This window comes from Malus domestica, chromosome 14 (assembly GCF_042453785.1).
Source record: "Malus domestica chromosome 14, GDT2T_hap1".
NCBI classification, from domain to species: domain Eukaryota; kingdom Viridiplantae; phylum Streptophyta; class Magnoliopsida; order Rosales; family Rosaceae; genus Malus; species Malus domestica.
This window is the reverse complement of record NC_091674.1, coordinates 5722360-5734634: the sequence shown is the minus strand read 5'-3', so window position 1 is coordinate 5734634 and position 12275 is coordinate 5722360.

The window sequence follows — 12275 nt, the reverse complement described above, 5'->3', positions numbered from 1 at the left end:
AGAATGCCCATAATTTCCGCAAAGCTGAGTGTGCGTGTGACAGGTGCTGCCAAGGCTGGAAAAGTAGGTGCCTCTTCGATTTCTGAGATCGGCCCTCGTGGTCTCTGAGCAGCCCAACTTTTGAGAAAGCAAGCGCCTCTTCGATTTCTGAGATCGGCCTTCGTGGTCTTTGAGCAGCCCAACTTTTGAGAAAGCAGACGCCTCTTCGATTTCTGAGATCGACCCTCGTGGTCTCTGAGCAGCCCAGCTTTTGAGAAAGCAAACGCCTCTTCGATTTCTGAGCAGGCGCCTCTTCGATTTCTGAAGCTCCGTCGAGTGCAGATTTTTATAGGGGCTGGCATTAAGTTCCAAAGCACACTTGAATCTCCACCAGTAGAAGCTCCATTCTTACACTTCTAAGATCTTGATTTGTTCGACCTCTTCTCTCTTCAACACCTTTGAAAATGTCTGGCCCCTCCGACCGTCGTTTTGACTTGAACCTTGTTGAAGAGGCAGCCCCGCCTTCTCCAGACAACATATGGCGCCCATCCTTCGTCTCCCCTACTGGTCCTCTTACCGTTGGGGATTCCGTTATGAAGAATGATATGACCGCTGCGGTGGTGGCCAGGAACCTTCTCACTCCCAAAGATAACAGACTACTTTCCAAACGATCTGATGAGTTAGCTGTTAAGGATTCTCTGGCTCTCAGTGTTCAGTGTGCAGGTTCTGTGTCTAATATGGCCCAACGCCTATTTGCTCGAACCCGCCAAGTTGAATCATTGGCGGCTGAAGTGATGAGTCTCAAACAGGAGATTAGAGGGCTCAAGCATGAGAATAAACAGTTGCACCGTCTCGCACATGACTATGCTACAAACATGAAGAGGAAGCTGGACCAGATGAAGGAATCTGATGGTCAGGTTTTACTTGATCATCAGAGATTTGTGGGTTTGTTCCAAAGGCATTTATTGCCTTCGTCTTCTGGGGCTGTACCGCGTAATGAAGCTCCAAATGATCAACCTCTGATGCCTCCTCCTTCTAGGGTTCTGTCCAGTACTGAGGCTCCGAATGATCCCCCTCCGGTGCCTTCTCTTTCTGGGGCTCTACCGACTGCTGCGACTTCTCCTAAGCAACCTTTGTGAAGGCTCTCTCTTGTTTGTTTATTTTGACTCATGTATATGTACATATTTGTAGCTTATCGGGGATATCAATAAATAAGCTTTCCTTCATTTCAACGTATTGTGTTAAATACACCAAAGCCTTCTTCTCTAAGTTCTTTGAATTTTCTTTTGTTGGAGCTTTGTGAGTGGAGCATGTAGGTTGAGGTAGTGTTCCCTTAATTTCCTGAGTGAGGAAAACTTCTCGGTTGGAGACTTGGAAAATCCAAGTCACTGAGTGGGATCGGCTACATGAATCTTAGAACGCCATTGTGCTCGGTCCTGTGTCATGTCCTTCGTTAGATCCAAGTACTCTAAGTCTTTTCTTAGAGTCTCTTCCAAAGTTTTCTTAGGTCTTCCTCTACCCCTTCGGCCCTGAACCTCTGTCCCATAGTCGCATCTTCTAATCGGAGCGTCAGTAGGCCTTCTTTGCACATGTCCAAACCACCGTAACCGATTTTCTCTCATCTTTCCTTCAATTTCGGCTACTCCTACTTTACCCCGGATATTCTCATTCCTAATCTTATCCTTTCTCGTGTGCCCACACATCCAACGAAGCATCCTCATCTCCGCTACACCCATTTTGTGTACGTGTTGATGCTTCACCGCCCAACATTCTGTGCCATACAGCATCGCCGGCCTTATTGCCGTCCTATAAAATTTTCCCTTGAGCTTCAGTGGCATACGGCGGTCACACAACACGCCGGATGCACTCTTCCACTTCATCCATCCAGCTTGTATTCTATGGTTGAGATCTCCATCTAATTCTCCGTTCTTTTGCAAGATAGATCCTAGGTAACGAAAACGATCGCTCTTTGGTATTTCTTGATCACCGATCCTCACCCCTAACTCGTTTTGGCCTCCATTTGCACTGAACTTGCACTCCATATATTCTGTCTTTGATCGGCTTAGGCGAAGACCTTTAGATTCCAACACTTCTTTCCAAAGGTTAAGCTTTGCATTTACCCCTTCCTGAGTTTCATCTATCAACACTATATCGTCTGCGAAAGTCTATCCCTTACACAAATTTTAAAATTTAATTCTCAATTTTCAATTGTTATATAGGCCCTTCTATCAATGCCCAAATGTATATTCAAGTCTTTCCTCCAATGTCTGGTGAATGTATATACAAATTTCAAATTATATATCCAAAGCCTTCTCCGTCTTCTGAATATATATTCACAACTCATCTGAACACCACTCATGCACCATTGTTTTCTTGGTTGCACGAGTGGCTTATGCATATGCAATACAACATAGTTTCAATAGTCACATGCTATCTAATAATCATACAAATTTCAATACGGATCAAGTTATTAGACATCAAAGTGAATCGTACTATCAACAATATAAATGAAAAAAATATCACCTTACCACTCTCTTGAGCCCCAAACATCCGTACAACACCATAACCTAATAGGTGCCCCTCCTCCTCCTCCTCCTCCTCTCTTTCTCTCTGTTTTCACCTTCTATTTTCACTAAATCGCTATAGTTTGCTTCCATTTGTGTTTCACTATATGTGATAGACTTAACCAATACAATAAAAAAATTGGCTTGAAGCCTTTACATAATATAAAAGTAACAGATGGATGACAGGTAGAGTGGTATGAGAAGGGGAGAAATCTTATCTTGCTGGTGTCGTTCCTTAGTTGTTCTTCTTCTTCTTCACTTATATCAAGGTTGTTGCTACTGGATGCTTAAAATATCTTCACTTAAATCTCAAGTAGTCCACCTCTTATCATCTCATTGCAAAATTTAGAACAAAAATGAATACAGAATATTGCAGCTAAATGATTAAGGTTTGGGTTATGCTAGGAAGATCACATTTGTAACCACATTTAGTAGGTCTCATTTTTTATTAGAAAAATAATTTAGATGTAGTTACGAAATATGGTTTCCCTAGCAATTTTCTTAAGATTTCTCTCGCTAGTGAGTCAACACTCTTTTTTTTTTTTAGGGTAAAATAGAATTTCATTCATAAATAACCAAGTCATACAATGTCACTCATATGAAAACGAATTCGAAAGACCTCTGAAGAACCTTGACTAACAAAACCTAGTGGGAAAAAGCTCGATGAAGGAAGAGGCCTCGCATGCACATAACACTTAGACTTCCATCACAGATTCGACATGAACAAGGTCCATAAGCCACGAAGGACCAGTATCCACCCACATTGACAACTCACGACATTGTAGGCTGAATTGGGCTAGACGATGTGCAGTCCCATTAGCATCCCTTGAAACATGGTTCACAACCACCTGGTTGACACTCAAAAAGCTCGAATGCTATCGACATAAACACCATAAGCAGCCAAGCACTCCTAATATTGGTTAATCAATTGGACATACCTCAATGAATCTGATTCCACTATCAACCGAACACATCCCAAGTCCATTGCCAATTTCAATCCTTTCTTAATGGCATGAAGCTCTAAAACAAGAACTGAAATCAAAGAAGGAGCTGGTATAGACATCACACCTACGAAATCACCATTAGACCCACGAACAATCTCTCCAATTCCATGACATCCATCTGTCGTATCCACACCGCCATCAACATTTAACTTGAAAAACCCCACCGACGGGGGGACCCAGGAACTGATTTGACGTTTAAATGAGGAAGTTCTCCTATGTGCAGCATTCATCACCTCTGCCATATAGTTCCTCACTAAATTTTTTAAACTTTCTGCATCAGAATTTACATTTTCAAAGTAGAAAGAGTTTCAAAGCATTCCAAAGTGTCCATGAACAGATGAAAAATAGTTCCAAACTAGTCCAGAAAGATTTTCAAATGCAAACATAAGCCATTGCAAAGTTGAATCATAGCTAATCTCCGTCACCGACATCGGGAAACCTAGAGAAGAAAGAACATGTTTGCTAAGCAGACAGTCCCTCACGGCATGAATGGTAGTTTCAATTCCCTTTGACAACGCCAACACCCTGCGTTGTTCGTCACTCGTCGGAACTACAACCTTTCTCTAGTAGGGATTATTTCATTATCATGCCTCCAAATGAAATGAAGAATCTTTGGTGGTAATTTGAGCTTCCATAGATGTTTCCAGAACATTTGTTGTTGAGAAACCAAAGGATCAAGACAAATATTCAAATTAATCAGGTGTCGAGATTCCAAAGCCACCCAATATCTAATTTTAACTGTATATCTCCCATTGGCTGTGAAATACCAAATTCTCCGATCCAATGAAGTTCCACTTAGCGGAATGGATAAAATTGTCTCCAATTCATCAAATTCAAAACTTGCATATATTTTTCCTACATCCCAGGACCCCAAATTCGAAATGAGATCACATAACTTAGTTGAAATCGGGAGATGAATTGGTGATGTCACATAGAAGTTATTATCTCTAGGTACCCAAGCATCGCCAAAAACATGCACCAACCTATTATCCCCAATTCGACAACGCATACCTTTCTGCAAGAGCTCACGATTCCATAAAATGGATCTCCATGTATACGCTGGTGCCAAGCCAAACTCCGCAGACATGAACTCCGAGTTTTCAAAATACCTCTCCTTGAGCATCCTAGCAACCAAAGTATTTGGAAACTCCAACAAATGTCATCCCTATTTACATAACAAAGCTTGATTGAAACATGACAACTCACGGAAACCCATTCCTCCAACAACTCATAGGAATATGAAAGACAATCGTTGTATTGTATAGGAGGGAACCGCTTGACATACAGCCTTGAGAAGCACGTGCTTACTTGCCTTGGATAGCATTTTGCCTTCCCACCCATTAACCTTCGACCATAATCTATCTTTCAGAGACCGAAACATTCGTCACTTATCATTTCCAACAATTGTTGGGAGTCCAAGGTATCGTTCATGACATGGAACAATAGGGACACCCAACAACTCTTGAATTTTTGTTTTAATCTCCTAATCCATGGAAGAACTGAAACAAAAGGCCGATTTATAAAATTAACTTTCTGTCCTAATGCCTTCTCATATACATCAATCACTCTTTTCAATTCGGTCACCTCTTCTATTTTTGCATCACAAAACAAGAGACTATCATTTGCAAAAAATAGGTGGTTAACCGGAGGGGTAGATGGCGCTACCTTAACCCCATGAATTTTCCCAGCCGACTCATCATGTTGTAATACAGCCGATAATCCTTCTGCTACAATCAGGAATAAATACGGAGAAATAGGATCACCTTGACATAAACCACGAGTCGAAGAGAAATTCCCAAAAGAATACCCCTGCATGAGAACTGGAAGTTACACACTTCATAATCAGGTTATTGAAAACCATCGGAAAATCCATCTTAATCATCATTTTCTTCAAGAAACCCCACTCAACCCGGTCATATGCCTTGGCCATATCCAACTTCAAAATAACCTTCTTTCTCCCTTTCTTCCCCCGAACTTTCAAACAATGTATCGATTCAAAAGCCGCCAAAACGTTATCATGAATCATATGTTAAGGAATAAAAACACTCTGAAATTCAGATATAACATACGACAAAACCCGTTTCAACCTATTTGCTACTACTTTGGAAATGATCTTATACAGAACATTACATAAACTGATTGGTCAAAACTCAGTTACTCTCGTGGGAGCCGCCACTTTAGGAATTAACACAATCAATGTAGTATTAAAACTTGCAACATCATTATTACCATTCAAAACATCTAGGCACAAATTACTCACCTCATCACCCACCACATCCCAATACTTCTGGAAAAATAATGCTGGCATAGCATTAGGCCCCGACGATTTTGTTGGTGTTGAATTGTAATCTTGTTTATGTACCAAGAAAAATGGTCCAGTCTAAAGCAAATGCATGCATGTGCTAGAAAATTCTAGCAATACACTATGTCGATGGCACTATGCTAGAAAACTCTAGAAATATTAGGAATGCATATTGCAACTTGTAAAATCGTGTGGACATTAGGCAAAGCCTAAGTCGGTGTGCATTAGCTAGAAATATCTAGCAATAAGGTAAGTCGGCAAACCTTGCCTATAAATAGGTGAGGTGCTAAGCTATGTAATGAAGTAAAAAAGAAAGTGAGAAGTGAGAAAAAGAGTGAAGAAGTGTGAGAGTGTTTGGGTGTTTCCTCTTGTATTAGTTTATTGTGAGAATAAAAATTTTATGTAATACTTTGAGTGTATTTTCTTTCTCTTGCCTATCAATTTCGCTGCATTACATTCTTCTTTGTGAGATAAATATCTGCAAAGTAGTGAAGTCTTTTTAAGCCCCAACAAAGTGGTACCAGAGCTATGGCTAGCAGCGCTATGGTAGCCTTTCAAGTTCCAGTGCTCAACAAAAACTTTGGTAATTGGAGTATCAAAATGAAGGCTCTTTTGGGAGCACATGATGTCTGGGAAGTCGTGGACAAAGACTACATTGAGCCAAAAGATGAAGTTACTCGGTCTCAACCCTAGAAGGAGAGTTTGAAAGATTCAAGAAAGAAAGACAAGAAGGCTATTTACCTCATCTACCAAGCATTAGATGACAATGGCTTTGAGAAGGTCTCGAGTGCAACCTCCACCAAGCAAGCGTGAAAGAAGCTTCAAACCTCTTATAAAAAAGTCGAACAAGTGAAAAAGGTTCGTCTTCAAGTATTAAGAGGTTAGTTCGAATCTCTACAAATGAAAGAGTCTGAATCAATCTCCGATTATTTCTCAAGAGTCTTAGCCGTTTCCAACCAATTAAAAAGAAACGGTAAAAAGTTGGAAGATGTTAGAATTATAGAGAAGATACTACGCTCGTTGGACCCTAAGTTCGAGTACATTGTCGTGACGATTAAAGAAACCAAAAACTTGGAAGAAATTAGTGTAGAGCAGTTAATGGGTTTGCTACAAGCATATGAAGAGAACCATAAGAAGAGGCAACATAATGATAATCAGCTCCTCAAGACGCATGTCCAGCTTAAGAAGAAGAAGAAAGCTTCGACAACGAGAGAAGCCAATACGGAAGAAGTCATGGCCAAGGTCACGGACGTGGACATGGGTGTAGACGTGGTTGGAACTTCAACAACCATAGCAACTACGAAATATGAGAAAGATCAACAAAAGGTCGTGGAAGATGATGCTCAAACTTGAGGTATGAAAAATCTCAAGTTCAATGCTATAATTGTCAAAAGTTTGGGCATTATGCTTGGGAATGTAGAACTCTAAGTAACATATCTGATGAGAAGGTCAATTATGTGAAAGAAGAGAATGGCATTATGCTACTAGCATGCAAGAACAATGATGGAGACCAAGACAATACATGGTACCTTGGCACCGGCACCAGCAACCATATGTGCAGAAGAAGAAGCATGTTCGTAGAGCTCAATGAATTGGTGAGTGGCAACGTTTCTTTTGGAGACGAATCCAAAATACCCATAAAAGGAAAAGGTAACATCCTTATTCCCTTGAAAAATGACGATCACCAATTAATTTCAAATGTCCACTACGTGCCCAATATGAAAAGCAACATCTTAAGTTTGGGTCAACTCTTAGAAAAAGGTTATGATATTCATATGAAAAATTATAGCCTTTTTCTTAGAGATGACAAAGGAAGATTAATTTCCAAGGTGAAAGTGTCAAAGAATAGGATGTTTCCTATGAATATTCAAAATGATGTTGCGAAGTGGCTCAAAACATATTACAAAGACACATCTTGGCTTTGGCATCTTCGTTTTGAGCATCTTAACTTTGGGAGATTGGAGTTATTATCCAAGGAGATGGTGAGAGGCTTACCGTGCATCAGTCACTCTGATCAAGTTTGCGAAGGATGTTTACTTGGGAAACAGTTCAGGAAAAGCTTTCCAAATGAGTCGACCACAAAAGCCTAGAAGCCATTCGAGCTCATTCACACCGATGTGTGAAGTCCAATAAAACCAAGCTCTTTCGGTAAAAATAATTATTTCCTTCTCTTCATTGATGATTTTTCAAGGAAAACTTGGGTGTATTTCTTGAAGGAGAAATCAGAGGTCTTTGGAGCATTCAAGAAGTTCAAAGTCGTAGTAGAAAGTGATAGTGGTTGCAAGATCAAAGCTATGAGATTTGATCGAGGAGAAGAATTCACTTCAAAGGAATTTCAAGAATTATGTGAAGTCAATGGAATTCGTCGACCTTTTATAGTTCCAAGATCCCTCAACAAAATGTTGTGACGGAAAGAAAAAAATTGAACTATCATCGACATGGCTCGAAATATGCTCAAAAGCAAGAAGTTGCCTAAAGAGTTGTGGGCAGAAGCTGTAGGATGTGCTATCTACCTATCCAATAGGTCTCCAACAAGAAGTGTGTAGGGAAAGACTCCTCAAGAAGCATGGAGTGAAAGAAAACCAGGTATCTCTCATCAAAAAGTTTTTGGAAGTATAGCTGTTGACCCTAGAAATTACAAAGCCTACGTGGCGCGCAGGCCGAATATATTCTAAGCTAACTACGTCCTTCGGTGATTGCGGGGCGTGCCAACTCGTCGGCCGAGGCTCGGCCGAGGAGTAAATTTGATGATGCTGCGTTGGGTCGCGCTACTGACTTCTGCGTCTTGCGATTGCGGCCGAGAAAGGAACGCGTCTCGGCCTCTTGGGCTCTCGAGCCTGAAGACAAGGCTGCTATTTCTTACAAAGTTCACGAACCGAATTCGGCTTACAATGTGCCGAATGTAATAACTGTAACACCTCACCTCGCCGAGAAGGCTAATGAGATGACCTCGACCAACAAGGATTCGAAAACCCTTCTCGACCGAGACTTGGATAGGCAGTCGACCGTTCTCGCCGCAGTGCTGTTGATGCCAACGGAAGATACTGCGAGACCGACCGACTCTACGGTGACAGAGCTATCTATGCCGACTTAAGATATCACCGGTTGCTTCCACAGTGCTGTTGATGCCAACGGAAGATGTGTCAGCGAAAAAGGAAAAGAAAAAGATCTCAAGTTGTGAGAGTTTGCGCAGGGCAATTTTGTATTGATTTTTGTGTCTTTTAAATGGTGCTTGCAGCCTGGTATTTATAGAAGCAGATGTGTGCCGTTGCTTCACCAATATAGAATTTGATTTTAACTCAAACTCGTCAACTAGAATTTCAGTCAAAGGCTTCCAACAGCCTATCTTTTAGATGCCATGCTGGAACCAAAGCGTTATCTCCTATTTATTTTAACAGGACTCGGCAATAAAGGACACTACCTCTAATAATTCCAATGCAAGTTCAAATCTTGATCCATCCACCAAGCGTGTCCAGGTGCATGAAAATCAATTTCACTTGTGCTATGACTCTGAAAACTTTATCTTTATTTCTCTGCCAATGCCCATGCCTTATCACATCAACCAAAGGACTTTTTCATCTTGAAAATCTGACCTTGACATGCAATCCTAGTCAAAGATTCAACCTCAAAATCCACATGTCCCTTTTGTAGCAACCTAATGTAGTTTATTTGATTGGATGCTTGACACCTCGCCAAGGATATTCGGTGGTGCTCCTTGATCTCAATTCGCACTCTCCAGGACTATCCTAATATTTTTCAAGATAATTACTACAATAACCCAATAGTAATTTCTAGAAAAATATGAAATCCAACGGTCTAGAACCCAATCATTCAACGGCCTTGTTCGAGCCGATAGTGTAAAATCGGGTCCAAACATTGCCCCCCAGTTTCCTTGAGCTTCGGCTCGTAAGCCGAATGGTTAAGGAAACTGATTTGCGCTTTGGAGTCGCCGACTTTAAGCACCTTAATAGACCACCTCGACCACCCCATAATTGGTGGATGACTCGGTTGGGCCACCGAGAAAACTAGGCCGAGAGAAAGGACCATACTCGGCAACAATATACCCCGCCGAGCTCGGTATGCATGGTTATATAATGATGAAAGAGAGCTGCCGGGATCCCATTCGGAGGGTCGAGAAAAATTGGGTCGAGGTCGAGACGCACACCAGCTGAATGCACCAGTTGAAGAACTGTCAATAATGTCTCTACTTTGCATGTCGAATTACCACTAAAGCATGTCTTTAAGGCTGTTTATATATATATATATATATAGCCTGATAGACTGCATGTCAGAATGAAACACCATCATTTTCCTTTGAGCTCCATGGCTGCCTGATGCGATACAAAAATGGCAAGCTCGGCCTAAAGCACTGAGAGCTGAGACACCACAGCAAACAATAGATATATATATATATATATATATATATATATATATATATATATATATATATATATAGTTTTGGTCTTGGTCGATAACCTTTATGCCGAGGTGCCGAGGCCGAGACTTATATATGTCGAGGCCGACTACTATATATATATTTGGGACTCCTCGGCCATCGAATATATATATATATATATATATATATATTTTTTTTTTTTTTTTTTTTTTTAATATATATATATTCGGCCAAACAAGTGCATTCGTAAATGCTACATGCCAAAATGTTCCTCGCCCCCCTTAATTTTCTTATGCATCGGCCTAAAAAGCCGAATGGGTTGAGAAAATAATTTATTCAATATTTTTTAATAACAGAAAACAAAAGTGGCCGAACTATAAAGCGGAGGAGGCCAACGATGCTTTATTCCAAGCCGAGATTTTTGTATATCAACACAGCCAATCCAATTTTGCATTGAGCCGAATAAAAAATGATCTCCGAATATATTTAACTTGGAAAAATATTTTTTATCGGCCGCCGAATATGTTGAACAATTATTATGCCCCCCAGGCACAATAATTTCGCAAATTTCAGCTTTGAACTCGAACAACTTAGCCGAACGGGATTTCTCCATATCGGCTTTATCACCAATAATCATATCAATTGGCGTGATTTTTTCGGCTAGGCCTATGTCTTCAATTACCATATCAATCGATTGGTCTTGTTCGTCATTGGAGCACTCCTCTGACGAATCATTTTCTGAGTCGATTTGTGGCTCAGAAACTTTAACTTTTTCTTCTAGGCCTACCACACTTCCAGTCTCGACCGAAAAAATAGGTGGCCTAGGTTTTTCTTCTTGGCCGACCATATATTCAGCCTCGACCGAAAAAATAGGTGGCCTTTGTTCTTTGGCCAAATTAACAATTTTCTTAGGCCGATGTCTGATTACGGCCGGAGCGAAAAATTGCCCCCCGGCCTTTGGGCCTAACCATTTTTCAAATGGAATTGATCTGTAATCAGAAACGTAAGGAAAATTTTCTTCATCTAGCCAGGCATTAAATCGAGCCCTGTCTTCATTTACCCATTGCCTTTGCAGGGTAACAAGAGCTTTTATTTCCAACATGCAAGCGAATGACTTTTGCATCTCTCTATGGCCACGAAGAACTTTTTCTGCTTCCAAAGATTTTTTACATTCCTCATTATGTTTTTTCAATTCCTCCAGGATCTCGTACAATCGGCTACGTTGAGCCAGATTGGAATCTTGATATATCATGTGAACTTCGTAGTTTTAGCACTGGGTCCCACTGGGCGTGCCAAAATGTTGACCCTAGAAATTACAAAGCCTACGTGGCGCGCAGGCCGAATATATTCTAAGCTAACTACGTCCTTCGGTGATTGCGGGGCGTGCCAACTCGTCGGCCGAGGCTCGGCCGAGGAGTAAATTTGATGATGCTGCGTTGGGTCGCGCTACTGACTTCTGCGTCTTGCGATTGCGGCCGAGAAAGGAACGCGTCTCGGCCTCTTGGGCTCTCGAGCCTGAAGACAAGGCTGCTATTTCTTACAAAGTTCACGAACCGAATTCGGCTTACAATGTGCCGAATGTAATAACTGTAACACCTCACCTCGCCGAGAAGGCTAATGAGATGACCTCGACCAACAAGGATTCGAAAACCCTTCTCGACCGAGACTTGGATAGGCAGTCGACCGTTCTCGCCGCAGTGCTGTTGATGCCAACGGAAGATACTGCGAGACCGACCGACTCTACGGTGACAGAGCTATCTATGCCGACTTAAGATATCACCGGTTGCTTCCACAGTGCTGTTGATGCCAACGGAAGATGTGTCAGCGAAAAAGGAAAAGAAAAAGATCTCAAGTTGTGAGAGTTTGCGCAGGGCAATTTTGTATTGATTTTTGTGTCTTTTAAATGGTGCTTGCAGCCTGGTATTTATAGAAGCAGATGTGTGCCGTTGCTTCACCAATATAGAATTTGATTTTAACTCAAACTCGTCAACTAGAATTTCAGTCAAAGGCTTCCAACAGCCTATCTTTTA